A 13317-nucleotide genomic window follows, 5' to 3' on the forward strand; every position below is an offset into this window, starting at 1 on the left:
GGATCCTTTTGATTTCCCCTTAAACTTTCCTTGAGTCACGGCCAGAGCCTCTCCAGGAGCTGCCGGTTCAGCCTTCCGCTTCTGTTTCCGACTGGTGTTTCCTTTTTCCGACTGACTCGGCTTGTGCTTGCCGCTTCGGAGTCGGTCTTCTTCTTCGTCGTTGGCGTACTTGGTAGCAATCTCCATCATCCGACTCAAGGTCATGTCACCGGTTCGACCAAATTTCAAACTCAGTTCTCTGTTCTTGACACCATCTTTGAAGGCGCATACTGCCTGATGGTCAGAGACATTTTCCACAGTGTGGTGCAAAGTGATCCACCTCTGAATATACTCTCTGAGAGTCTCATTGGTTTTCTGCACGCAGACTTGCAACTCTGTCAATCCCGTTGGTCGCTTGCAAGTCCCTTCGAACGTTCTGACGAACACTCGGGACAGATCTTCCCAAGTGTAAATGCTGCTAGGAGGCAATTGAGTTAACCATGCCCTGGCAGAACCTTCCAACATGAGGGGCAAATGCTTCATGGCCACCTCGTCGTTCCCACCACCGATCTGAACTGCCACTCGGTAGTCTTCAAGCCAAGTTTCAGGCTTAGACTCACCAGTGAACTTGCTGACTCCTGTTGCCAGCCTGAAATTGGGGGGGATAACTGCGGCTCTGATAGCTCTGCTGAAACATTCAGGACCAGAAACATGAACTCGACTGCTCGTGGGCACATCTCTGTCGAGTGCGCCTCGATGGGCTCTGTTCCGGTCGACCAACCCTTGCACGATAATGGATCGCGCGTCAAAGCCTGGCTCTCTGGGGTCAACTGGAACCCTACGCCCTGTACTGTACTGACGCCTATCATCTGGCTGCCGAGGAGCGTAAGACCCACCCCTCGGAGGGGAATAGGGCACTCGACGCCTATCATCTCGGTCGAGTCTGTCGCCATATTGATCTCGCCGATTCTCACGCCCTTCGCGTCGCGGAGGCGATCTGGGGCTGTGAGCCGACTGAACCGTATTCACAGTGACAGATCGACTGTGAATTCTGTTGCGCGACTGAGACATGGCTGAATTCTGATCTCCTGCTGCCCGGAGCAGATCCCTGATCTGCAGCCAACCTCTGCCAGCCTCTGACTGCGAAGGCTGAATGGACTCTGCTATACGGGTCGCAGCTGCTAAATTCTGAATTGGGGTTCGATATACCTGAGTCGGCGGGAAGAGTTGACGTCGACTGGTGTCGGGAACTCGTTGCCGCGCGCGCTCGTCGAGTGCTCGCTGAAGGTTCTCCAGTCGAGTGCGCTCGGCCAAATTGGCCAGACGCGCCTCCTCCAAGGCACGAGCCTCGGGGGTTTCTCCTGCGATGGGAATACGCAGGTGATCCTCGTTCCTGCGGCGAAGCTCTTCTCTTTGCAGAGAGTCGAGTGGCTCGGGCTGGTACTCTTCATAGCCTCGAGCAGGGTCGCCGCCGTCGCCTGCTCCACCACCGCGGGCGAAGCCAGGAGGGCTGTGGGGCCCGTCGACCATCAAGATTTCCGCCGCTGGATCACTGCTTCCGCACTCGGATGCAGTCTCTCCGGAGCCAGTCGACTGATCGAACAAGCCGTAGAGAGATTCGTTGGGCTCGATTGCCGCAACTTGTGTAGTGGTCGACTGGCGATCCACCGCGTGACTCACCCATCGCTGAAGCCTCGACCGGCCTGAGCGCTTGCGCTGGCGGGAGACCGGGAGGGTGGAAGACGGAGGAGCCGACCGATACTGGGTCGATGATTGCCGCAGCAGAACGCCGCGGATACATGCACGAAAATGCGTCGCACCGCGGACGGGGAGCGCATCTACGTCGAGTGGAGCCTCCTGGAGCCATGCGGAGTCGTCGGCGATGAAGGTGAGAGCGCCGAGACGGATCTCTTGACCCTCGACCAAAATTCCAGCAGACACCATGATGAAAGTACTCTGAAGAATCGCAACTTCTCCACAAAATCGCTAAAACACCTGCCCCACGGTGGGCGCCAACTGTCGTGGTTCTAAGCCTGACAGTAGAGTGGGGGGTAGGTATGGAGAGGCAAGGTCCTAGCTATGGAGAGGTTGTAAGCACAAAGGATGTACGAGTTCAGGCCCTTCTCGGAAGAAGTAACAGCCCTACGTCTCGGAGCCCGGAGGCGGTCGAGTGGATTATGAATGTATGGATTACAAGGTGCCCAACCCTTCTGCCTGTGGAGGGGGTGGCTTATATAGAGTGCGCCAGGACCCCAGCCAGCCCACGTAGGAGAGGGTTTAAGGTGAGTTAAGTCTGGGGCGTTACTGGTAACGCCCCACATAAAGTGCCTTTACTATCATAAAGTCTACTTAATTACAGGCCGTTGCGGTGCAGAGTGCCTCTTGACCTCCTGGTGGTCGAGTGAGTCTTCGTGGTCGAGTCCTTCAGGTCAGTCGAGTGAATCCTCGTTGGTCGACTGGAAGGCGACCTCTTCTAGGGATGTCCTAGGGTAAGCTACTTGGAACAGGTCCATGACCCTACCCTAGGTACATAACCCCATCAGGTGCTGCAGGCTAAGATTCGCAAAGTTGTTCAGGGGGACGCGAACACTCAATTCTTTCACATGATCGCCAATGGCAAGCACAGAAAGAAGAGGATCTTTCAGCTTGAATAAGATAAAGGAACGATTTTAGGACAGAAAAACCTAAAATTATACATAATCGAATACTACAAGCAGTTGTTTGGGCCTTTAGAGGATAATTGTGTATCTCTGGATGAGTCAGGATTGAGGATGTTCCTCAACTTGCTGCTGATGAGAATGATATTTTGACTGCCCCTTTTTCCGAGAAAGAGGTGTTTGAGGCCATTTCACAGATGAAAAACAATAAGGCTCCAGGACCGGATGGATTTTCGGCGGAGTTCTATAAAAAAATGTTGGCATATTATTAAGGGGGATTTGTTACCGATGTTCCATGATTTATTCTTGGGACAGCTTTAGTTATATCACCTGAATTTTGAAACGATAACCCTGCTACCTAAGAAAATAGAGGCTATGAGAATTGAGCAGTTCAGGCACATCTGTCTTCTTAATGTTAGTTTCAAATTTTTTATCAAGGTCGGGACTAATAGGCTCATGCAGATTGCGCATTCTGTGGTGCAGCATTCCCAAACAGCTTTCATGTCGGACAAAAACATCCTAGAAGGGGTTGTGGTCCTTCATGAAACGCTCCACGAGATTCACACGAAAAAACTAGATGGAGTTGTTTTGAAGGTGGATTTTGAGAAAGCGTACGATAAAGTCAAATGGACTTTCCTTCTACAGGCCTTACGTATGAAAGGTTTTGATGAAGCCTGGCGACGCCAGGTAGAATCTTTCACGCAAAAAGGGAGTATTGGAATTAAAGTGAATGACGACATAGGTCATTATTTCCAGACACATAAGGTCCTGAGACAAGGTGATCCGATATCTCCTATTTTGTTTAACATTGTGGTTGATATGTTAGCAATTCTAATAGGAAGGGCTAAGGAGGCTGGTCAGGTGGGTGGCTTGATGCCTCATCTAGTTGATGGAGGTGTGTCTATCCTATAGTACGCCGATGATACGATCATTTTTACGGAGCATGACTTGGCAAAAGCGAGAAATATGAAGCTGGTGTTATGCTTATTTGAACAATTGACCGGGTTAAAGATTAACTTCCATAAAAGCGAATTGTTCTGTTTTGGTAGAGCCAATGAGGAACAAGAGGCTTATAGGCAATTATTTGGGTGCGAATTGGGGACTTTACCTTTTGGTGGTGTTTGGTTCGGCTGTGGATTTCTAAAAGCAGCTGTGGAAAATCTGCTGTGAAAAAGCTGTAGGCCATTTGGCAAACCAGCTGTATGAGCTGTGGCTGTGGAGATAAATGTCTGATATTCCCTTAAGAGATGAGAGATTGGTGGCACGGTGTTTAATGATAATAACAACGTTACATATTGATTTAGAGCACTAATAAAACATAATTAAATAATTACCCAACTTATATACCATGATCAACTTTATATTTTTGACATAGCGATAGCATTTTTTATAAGAATCATTATGTATCACAGGAATAGAAATAGCACACTAGTTATTACAAAATGAACTAGCAATTGAACCCAAATATTTCATCATTGATCAATACATCAGTACATTACAACCCTTGCATTTTTAAGAAACGACAGCCCAACAACTAGATTACTAGGAGCGGTGCAAAATATTATATACACTTCTACATCCCAACAACTCTATCCACTCGAGCTCATCAAGGAGTTAGCAATCCTGTCACGAACTTTGTTCATGTCGACGATGTCAAGTCTCGCAGGAACACTATCTCCTTGGAGTGACCGTACTCGCAAGTCCTCATCGGGAACATAATCTTCATCTTCATCACATTTGTCAAACTCCTCATCAGGCAACTTGGTCTCACGAATGTAGTTGTGCAATGACATACAGGCAATAATAATCTTTTTTTGTCTACGAGGGCTGAAACTAGGCATACCCTTCAAGATGCGCCATTTAGCTTTGAGCACTCCAAATGTTCGTTCAATGACGTTTCGAAGTGAAGAGTGAGCATGATTATACACCTCGAATTTTCCCACCGGTTTTCGCCCATTACGAAATTCCGGTATATGGTATATTTGACCTTTGTAAGGAGCAAGATATCCTTCACGGTTTGGATATTCCGAGTCGACGAGGTAATATGTTCCTATATAGAAAGGGCAACAACATTGTTACGCACGGTTGCTGGGAAGCAAGCAAGTAATGGCAGCAATATAAAAGGGCAAAGTAATCATTGGCAATAAGTAACTAACGGGCGCAACATATATTAGTACCTGCTGGAGGTGTAGGGAACTTATCTGCGTACTTGACCAAGCTATCATTTAAGATCCTTGTGTCATGTTCTGAACCGGGCCAACCAGCCACAACAAAAGTAAACCTCATGTCGAAATCACAAACCGCCATAACATTTTGTGATGGAAATCCATGTCGACCTCAACCTCATCCACTGGTACTGTAACTGGAATGTGGCAGCCATCTATTGCGCCAATGGCACCTTTGAAATGAGGCCAAAACCTCTCATCTTGAATTCTTTCATGCATGGTTGTGAAAGAATCATCACGAGGTGTTATGTTATGTCCTGCTAACTTGCACAAGCAATTCAATACTTCTTTGAACTTTCAATGAACTGTTTCCTTTGATCTTGAAAAACGATTTTCAACTTGAGAGAATGATTGAGGTCCACCAACTATCCACAAGAACATAGCTAAAGACTCTTGTGATGTTACTTCTCTACTTGACTTCAATCCATAATGAGACACTAGAACATTATGTAATGACTGAAATACTCTTGGATTCATCCTAAACATCCTATAACAACTCCTTTTCCGACCAAGAGTCTCCATAACCCATTCATGACCAGTTTGTTCTGGAATCCTATATGGTTCTTTTTGTAGATAGGTCTTGGTATAGTGATTACCTATGTGGCCCATGCATCCAACTTGACATGCCAAAGTTGCCAACCGCGTGAGCTTTCTCCTCCTTTTGTTAGGCTCATCATCGGTATCCTGGTCCACTCCATTCATCTACCAAAAAATTGGGCAGCAACATTGTTAGATATGAAAGCAAGAACATGTACAAAAATTGGACAACAACACTGCTAATTATGGAAGAAACTGGCAGCAACAACATATACAAAAACTGGACAACAACAACATGTAGACATATGGCAGCAACATGTACACATAGATATGGTATCTATCTAACAAACATGAGAACAATAACATAGATACGGTTCATTACATCACGAAGACACGTGTTCATACATAGCAAAATAAATAGTTCTACAAATAGTTGATCGGTTGGAGAAGAATAACATAGATATGGTTCATTACATCACGAAGATCGGTTGGAGGACAAGGTCGTGTGGTACTATTTGTTCATTTGATCATGTTTCCTTTTCAGCCAATCAAGCCTCCCCTCTTTTGTCTCGATGAGCATGAACAACTCTCTATAGTTCGATTGGAGGACAAGGTCGGTTGCTGTGAAATACAAAGGAGTTCCCTCTTCCGCGCCACACTCCTTCATCGAAGTTAGAACTTCCTTCATGGTAGGAACAACACTTGTTGGAGCATGAGTAGCTGCTATCTCTAAGTTTATATTCCCTAGTGTGGCCTTATACTCACGTAGAAAGGGGTTCTTGTCCTCCTTAGCTGACTCGTCAATAAACTTGGCCTTGCGCTTCACATTTTTTGAAACCTTGCCCTCCTTTGCAGACTTGCCATCCTTAGGTGAGACCTTGCCCTCCTTTGCATTTCTTCCAAGTTAGACAAGCCCTTTTTCTTATACTTTGCATGCTTCGGGTTTTTCTGAAATAGAGCATAAGAGTTAGCAATAGCACACACAAAATTATGATAGAAACTTAATGATACTACGTACCTTAAGATGAACTTTCCACCAGTCATCATCGGCTACAATAGTTTTCTTCACATCATCCCAACCTAGCCCAGTCGCCGCATGTTTCAACAACATGAATTGTACATATTGTCTCTTCAGCATGTCCCATTTATTTGTAAACTGATTCTGCGAACATCTTTTTCCAGTCTTATCAAAGAACTTCTCTTCAAGATGTTTGTACCCTCTACGGTTCAAACAACCCTTTGGCCTATTACCTTTATCCACCTCATCTTTGCATAACTCACAAAACACGGTTATGTGATGTGCATCCCAATTTGCCTTTTCCTTTTCCATCTAATTTACAACAAAAGTTTCAAGCATATAAGGTAATTGACAAACATTCAATGCATATACTGCTGCAATACACATGGCAATTACCCACACGCATATGTTCAGCAAACACAAGCAACCAATGTTCAGCAAACTCATGTTATGCATCTCATATGAACTACAGAAATGTTCAGCACACACATGTAAGTAATCAACAGAGAGAAGAATTGGGAACTACCTTGAGTAAGGCCGACGCTGGTGCTGCAGATTGGGTGATAGGAAGGCCGGCGGTGGTGCTGCAGCTCGGGTGAGAGGCTGGCCGGCGGTGGTGGCTAACTGGTGTTCCCTGCCGCTGATTAGCAGCGGCACCACGGGAGGTGGTGTTGGGGTAGAGCTCCTGTGGCGGCCCGCCGCCGTGGTTGAGTTCCTGTGGCGGCCCGTCCTCGTGGTCGAGCTCCTGCGACGGCCGGCGGCGAACAGAGATGGGTGTGGTCGGGGAGTGAAGGGGAGGGAGGCGGGGCTATGGAGATGGATGAGGGGATGGACGCGGCCGGCGACGATGTTGCGGAAGCCCACCGGTGGCGACGTGGGAGCGCGCCGGTGGCCAGCTGCTGGGTGGCGGCGCACTGGACGAACCCTACAAAATCGCCAGAGCTCGTTGGGGAAAGGGGGCTGAGCGATGTTTCTCTCACGGGCTCGGGGGTCGTGGGTTCTGATCTGTTTTGGCCAGTGGCAAACGTGGGTAATTTCATCAAAAGGATGGGGCAAAGCGGGGTGGGCACGCAGCGGCAGCCAGGGAAGCACCTCCTTCGCTGCTTTCCCACGTACGTGTATTTTTGGCTGCGCTTTGAAGGAATCGTGGTCACTCGTTTCGGTGTTTGGTTAGGATTCGGCTGCCACGCAGCGAAATCTTGGTTCAAACGCAGAACCAAACGGGGCCTTTACGTACTTAGGTATACACATTCATCATCGTAAGCTGACAAACAGAGAATGGAAATGCATCGAGGATCAGTTTAAGAAAAAACTGAGTTGCTGGAAGGGCAAGCTCATGTCATACGGAGGCCGATTAATTCTTATTAATTCGGTGCTCACGAGTATGCCTATATTTCTCTTGTCTTTCTTCGAAGTCCCAGTTGGAGTTAGGAAAAGGTTGTACTTATATCGATCCCGATTCTTCTGGCAGAGCGATGAACTAAAAAGAAAATATAGACTCGCCAAATGGGATATTATTTGTTGACCAAAAGACCAAGAGGGTCTTGGCATTGAAAATCTTGAAGTCAAGAACAGATGTCTTCTCAACAAGTGGTTGTCTAAGTTATCTGTTGAGACTGATGCTACATGGGCGTAGTTTCTCCGTAGTAAGTATCTGCAATCCAAAACTTTGTCCCAGGTGACAGTGAGACCGACGGACTCGCCTTTTTAGAAGGGGCTCATGAGAGTCAAATCAGCCTTTTTCAATAGGACAAAGTTTATAATCGGTAATGGCACTACCCCGCGTTTCTGGGAGGATACCTGGCTAGGAGAGACGCCACTCGCACTTCAGTACCCATCCCTTTATAGTATTGTTCAACGGCGTGATGCTTATGTTGCAACGATACTTCAGTCCATCCCCCTTAATATTCATTTTAGGAGGACGCTTGCCGGCAATCGTTGGGAAGCGTGGCTTCATTTAGTGAGTAGACTGATGGAGGTTCAACTATCTCAACAGCCTGATCAGTTGCGCTGGAAGCTCACTAGGTATGAAGAGTTCACAGTTAAATCAATGTATCTCGATGTTATCAATTTTAGTGCCATTCCTAGTTCAAAATATGTTTGGAAAGTCAAAGTTCCTTTGAAAAGTAAAGTGTTTATGTGGTTTGTACATAAATAAGTCATATTAACTAAGGATAACTTAGCAAAGCGCAACTGGACAGGATCTACTAGGTGTAGTTTTCCTATTTTTCTTATGCCAGCCGGTTGTGGCCTTTTGGTTTTTGTGTTTTTGGCCCTTTGGCTCTTTATGAGCTTGTCTTTACTTTTGTTTCAGACTTTAAAATCTTGTTGAATCTATTTGCTTATTTATAAAATTGGCTGTATGCATCGTTGTGATGCAGAGCCGGGAAGTTCCTTTTTTTTTAAAAAAAAGCTAGTTCATCATGGCCAAGCCGACGGTGCCTCGGATGAAGCTGGGCTCACACGGGCTGGAGGTCTCGCCTCGGCTGCATGGGCATGTCCGCCAACTACGGCCCGGCGAAGCCGGACGACGACATGCTCGCGCTCCTCCGCCACGCCGTCGCCGCAGGCGTCACTCTCCTCGACACCTCCGACGCCTACGGCCCCTTCACCAACGAGCTCCTTCTAGGCAAGGCGCTGCAGGGAGGGTTGTTGGCTACCGGTGGGCCAGGAGTGCAGGTGGCCCGTGGCCACCAAGTTCGGGGTCAAGTTCACCGAGGCGCCGCCGGGGTGGGAGTTCTGCGGCTCGCCGGCGTACGTCCGGCATGCGTGCGAGGCCAGCCTGCGGCGCCTTGGAGTCGACTGCATCGATCTCTACTACCAGCACCGCATCGACACCCGTCTGCCCATTGAGATCACGGTCAGCCTTGTTCCTGAATCCAGGCAGATGCCATTGATCGCTCACAGCAATTGTTCATCAGTCACTTCGCCGTATCTATTTCCACAACTTAAACTGACGAACTGTTTGTTGTACCCCTAGATGGGCGAGCTGAAGAAGCTGGTGGAGGAGGGGAAGATAAAGTACGTAGGCTTGTCGGAGGCCTCCGCTTCCACCATAAGAAGAGCCCACGCCGTCCATCCCATCACCGCCGTGCAGCTCGAGTGGTCGCTCTGGACCAGAGACTCTGAAGAGGAGATCATCCCTACCTGCAGGTCCAAACCATTTCATTTCAATTCAGACATACTCCTGCATAGTTATATTGTTCTCTTCTTAGTTCTTACCCAGCAATTGTCAACACATTTATATGTCGTTCGTTCTACATGGAGCTTGGCATCGGCATAGTCTTGAAAATATAGTTCGAACTTCATGATCACATATCTCGCGCAGCCGCCCCTCGTCGTCACGACGTACGTCCTGTCCTCGCCGCTGCCAGAGGCTAGTGCCGGGCAGGCCCTGGGCGCAGCCAAGGAGGGTGGCGGCGGGGAGCTTCTCGCGCTCGGGCAGGCGTAGGGATCGGATCCGCCAGATCCGTCCGGCCCGGGCCTCGGGTTTGAGGCGGCGGCCTCTGCTGGTGGGGGCGACGTCGTCCGGGAGGCGGGCGGCGCTCGTCGGAGTTGTGGACCGCGTCTTCTCGGCCTCGCGGGAGGCGAGTTGGCGGTGGATGCGGGCGCCACGTGGAGGGATCCCCTGTTGCTCTCCTTCGTCAGATTTGAAGACGGCGCCCCCGTGCTGCTGCTTCCTCCTCGTCAATCCGGCCGGATCCGATGGCGGACTGCGCGGATGTGGGGTTGGGATCTTTGGATCGGAGTAATTTCTTGGCCGGCTGCGGCGACCATGACGCCAGCGGCGCCCCAGGCGATGTTTCCTTCTTGAAGGCGGCTTCGAGATCCAGCTCCCTCCCCCTCGTCCTCCCCCTGCATCCGGGTAAAAACCCACAACTTTGGTTGGGCGACGGCGGTGCCCGGCTCCGTCACCTTCTTGAAGGCGCCGCTTTGGGTCCGGCGGGAGGTGGGACAGCTGCAGCGCGTTCTTGGCGTTCCTGATGGCGGCGGTTCTCTTTAGTGGTGTCGTTTCGCCATGGCGGTCGGCTGGTCCGGCTCTCGTGGTGATTGTGGTGCCCAACCCTTCGCCGTGTCTTCCTGGGGTGCTCCCGTCCCGTTCAGAGAGGCTGGAGGTGGAGCGACTTCATCTTGCACAGAGCTTCGGTGGAGATGTCAAGTCACGCCTGACCGACAGGTGCTATGCCTTGTCATGCCTGGTCGGCAGGTGCTACGCACGACAGATCTTTCAAAGACTTCAAGCTGTGTCGGCTGGTGGTACTTGGCAGCATGGTGCTGAGGTGTATCAGTGGTGACCGCGATGTCCTAAGATGTTTGCGCGTAGGGAGGAGGTGCCGTTGGGCGCCGTGGTGGCGTCGATGATAGCTGGACCGAGCAAGGTTGATGCATTAATACAGTTCTGAAGATGGAGCGGTGGAAGTTGGTGGCGGCGGCCTCTGAGTGCACGCCGGACGGGTGAGACCCATGCCCGGCAGGCGTCCTGGATGGGATCTCAGGTCTTAGATGTTAGGTTTGGCTGCGATGCCTGTTTGGTATTAGGCCCAGGCTATCTGCACCCCTTCATCAACTGGATAGAGTGGCTTAGACGACGGCTTTAGTCTTACTGTTGTATTACTTTGTAAGGTCTTGTAAGAATAATTAATAAAGTGGCCGTATGCATCGCCCAGATGCAGAGGCCGGGGGTCATCCTTCTTTTCTTAAAAAAAACATATCAACCCATTTCACTTGTGCAGAATCTGCCTCGGTTCCAAGCAACCTGGAGCACAACCAGCGGATCTTCGAGAGGGTGAACGAGATGGCGACGAGAAAAGGATGCACGCCGTCGCAGCTCGCTCTGGCCTGGGTTCACCACCAGGGACCAGACCTGTGCCCGATCCCGGGGACTACCAAGATGGACAACTTCGACACCTACCTCGCGGCGCTCGCCCTCAGGCTTGCGCCCGAGGAGATGGCCGAGCTAGATTCTTACGCTGCCGCGGACGCTGTGAAAGGGTTCAGGACCTACAATGCAGCGAACACGTGGATGAGCTCGGATACCCCTCCGCTAGAGTCTTTCAAAGGAGAGTAACTGACTAATCGTGTCACCTTCTGTTCTTAACATTTGTGTTCAGTGTGGGGAGTAGTAGCCCGCCTTCTGTTCTTGTGTGCGTCCACAGTTGCACTTTCCTTGTGACGCTTCTATCCCTTTCTCCACCGTATGTTGACATTTAATAAAGCTTCCACTCACAAATTGTATGCGTTTACAAAATCCTGTTGGGTGTGATGCTTTTCTCCCTTCTCCCGTGTTTTCCCTTCTTCTCGCTAAGAGTTCCCTCACGGCCTCACCGACCCTTGCCATTTACTGAACTGAATTTTATGTGCGCTAAACGTATGCAGACAAAGTCACAAAATACTGTCGAAACCAAAAGTTTCTCTCAAGACCCAACTATACAAGTGCATAAAACAAGGGCAACTATATATACAGATGTTCTGACCATGTCCTCGGCCGCCCGCTGGTCTGGTATTTCTTACTGGCATTTGATATTGTATCCGCGTTCTTTGATCACATGAACTCGTGTCTTATACCTATTACCGAAAAAGGCTTTCGCCTCACTTTATATATAAAGCAACAACCCACAAGCATCCAATACAACCACACGATACAAAGGCGCTGAGCGCAGCAACACTACTCCTAGCACTACCGCCCCGAAGATATGAAGCTACATATGACGAACCATGCGCTCCAAGGCGGCGCCTTCAGGAAGAAAACGACGCCGGAGCGCCGCCTCCGCCCAATCCAAGGATCAAAGTTTCCCCCGGAGCCGCATGATGGGCAATGAGAGCCGCGACGACGCCTTCAAGAAGGGAGCGATCTTCGCCGCCGCCGGTCCGTCCGAAGATAGAGCAAGTTTTCACCTCGGCCAACATTCACCGCCACCGAACGCCACACCCCGGCTACCACGCCGCCCACACGGCCATGATGAGCGGGCAGCACCAAGGCGCGGGCTTTGTCCAAGAGCACCGCACCACCACCACCACCAGGGCCGCCGCCCCAGCATCCAAGACCTCAACACCACCTCACCCGTGACCCGACGCACCCCAACGAAAGAGACGAGCGGAAAGGTCCCACCTTTCGCGCCCCTGGGCAACCCCCAGCGTCAAGACCCAATAGGTCGGCCAGAACCGGCATCCACCGACCCATCCTGCTACCCCAAGCGCGAGATGAACTCGGTCCTGCAGCATCGTGCGCGAGACGAGCTCGGTCCTGCTGCATCGTGCGCGAGACGAGGTCGGTCCTGCAGCATCGTGCGCGAGACGAGCCCGGTCCTGCTGCATCGTGCGCGAGACGAGCTCGGTCCTGCTGCATCGTGCGCGAGACGAGTTTTGTCCTGCGGCATCGGGCGCGAGACGAGCGGTGGATCGCAGCTGGGAAAGGACCAGCCCTTTGATGGGAGTAGCGCCCGGGCGACGAGGAGATGGGGTGAAGGACGAGACGGCCCGAACGCAGACAAACCGACGCCGGAGGAGCCGGCCGTTGCCGCGGACAGATCCGTCGAGTCACCGTGAAGCCGCCACGACACCGGTAGGCCATCGAGGCCTACCCATGTCGCCGCCCACGACCGGAGCAGCAGCCACGCCCGGCCGCTGCCCTACCCGCGTCGCCCGGCGGGCTCCAAGCGCCGGAGCCGCCGGGCACGCACCACCGGAGCCAGGCGCCACCGGCCGGCCCCCAAAGCCAGATCCGGACGGATCCGGCCCGAGACTGGTCGCGCGCCAGCTCCCGAAATGGGAGCACCGCAGCCGCCCCGCAGCGGGTAGCCCGAGGATCGCCGGAGCACCGCCACAGCAGGCCACCCCACCACCCCACGAGATTGCCGCCGCACCGCTGGATTCCGCGGGCGACCAGCACCGTCGCTCAAAG

General features: G+C 51.0%; 1 long non-coding RNA gene and 1 pseudogene across 2 annotated transcripts; one reads left to right on the plus strand and one right to left on the minus strand.

The window, feature by feature from the left end:
* Positions 1 to 4068: 4068 nt before the first annotated feature.
* Positions 4069 to 7402, minus strand: LOC119323442. 2 transcript variants are annotated; one of them, XR_005156298.1, is made up of 6 exons: positions 6943 to 7401; positions 6417 to 6728; positions 5873 to 6346; positions 5458 to 5563; positions 4814 to 5069; positions 4069 to 4686 (listed from the first exon to the last, which is right to left on the minus strand). It is a non-coding gene; the product is annotated as an uncharacterized LOC119323442 (long non-coding RNA). The 2 variants fall into 2 exon arrangements; XR_005156297.1 differs by having other exon boundaries at positions 4814 to 5563; positions 6943 to 7402.
* A 1437-nt stretch (positions 7403 to 8839) lies between these two features.
* Positions 8840 to 11484, plus strand: LOC119323441 (annotated as a pseudogene).
* Positions 11485 to 13317: the final 1833 nt, after the last annotated feature.

The sequence above is a fragment of the Triticum dicoccoides genome, chromosome 6B (assembly GCF_002162155.2).
Source record: "Triticum dicoccoides isolate Atlit2015 ecotype Zavitan chromosome 6B, WEW_v2.0, whole genome shotgun sequence".
Lineage (NCBI taxonomy): Eukaryota > Viridiplantae > Streptophyta > Magnoliopsida > Poales > Poaceae > Triticum > Triticum dicoccoides.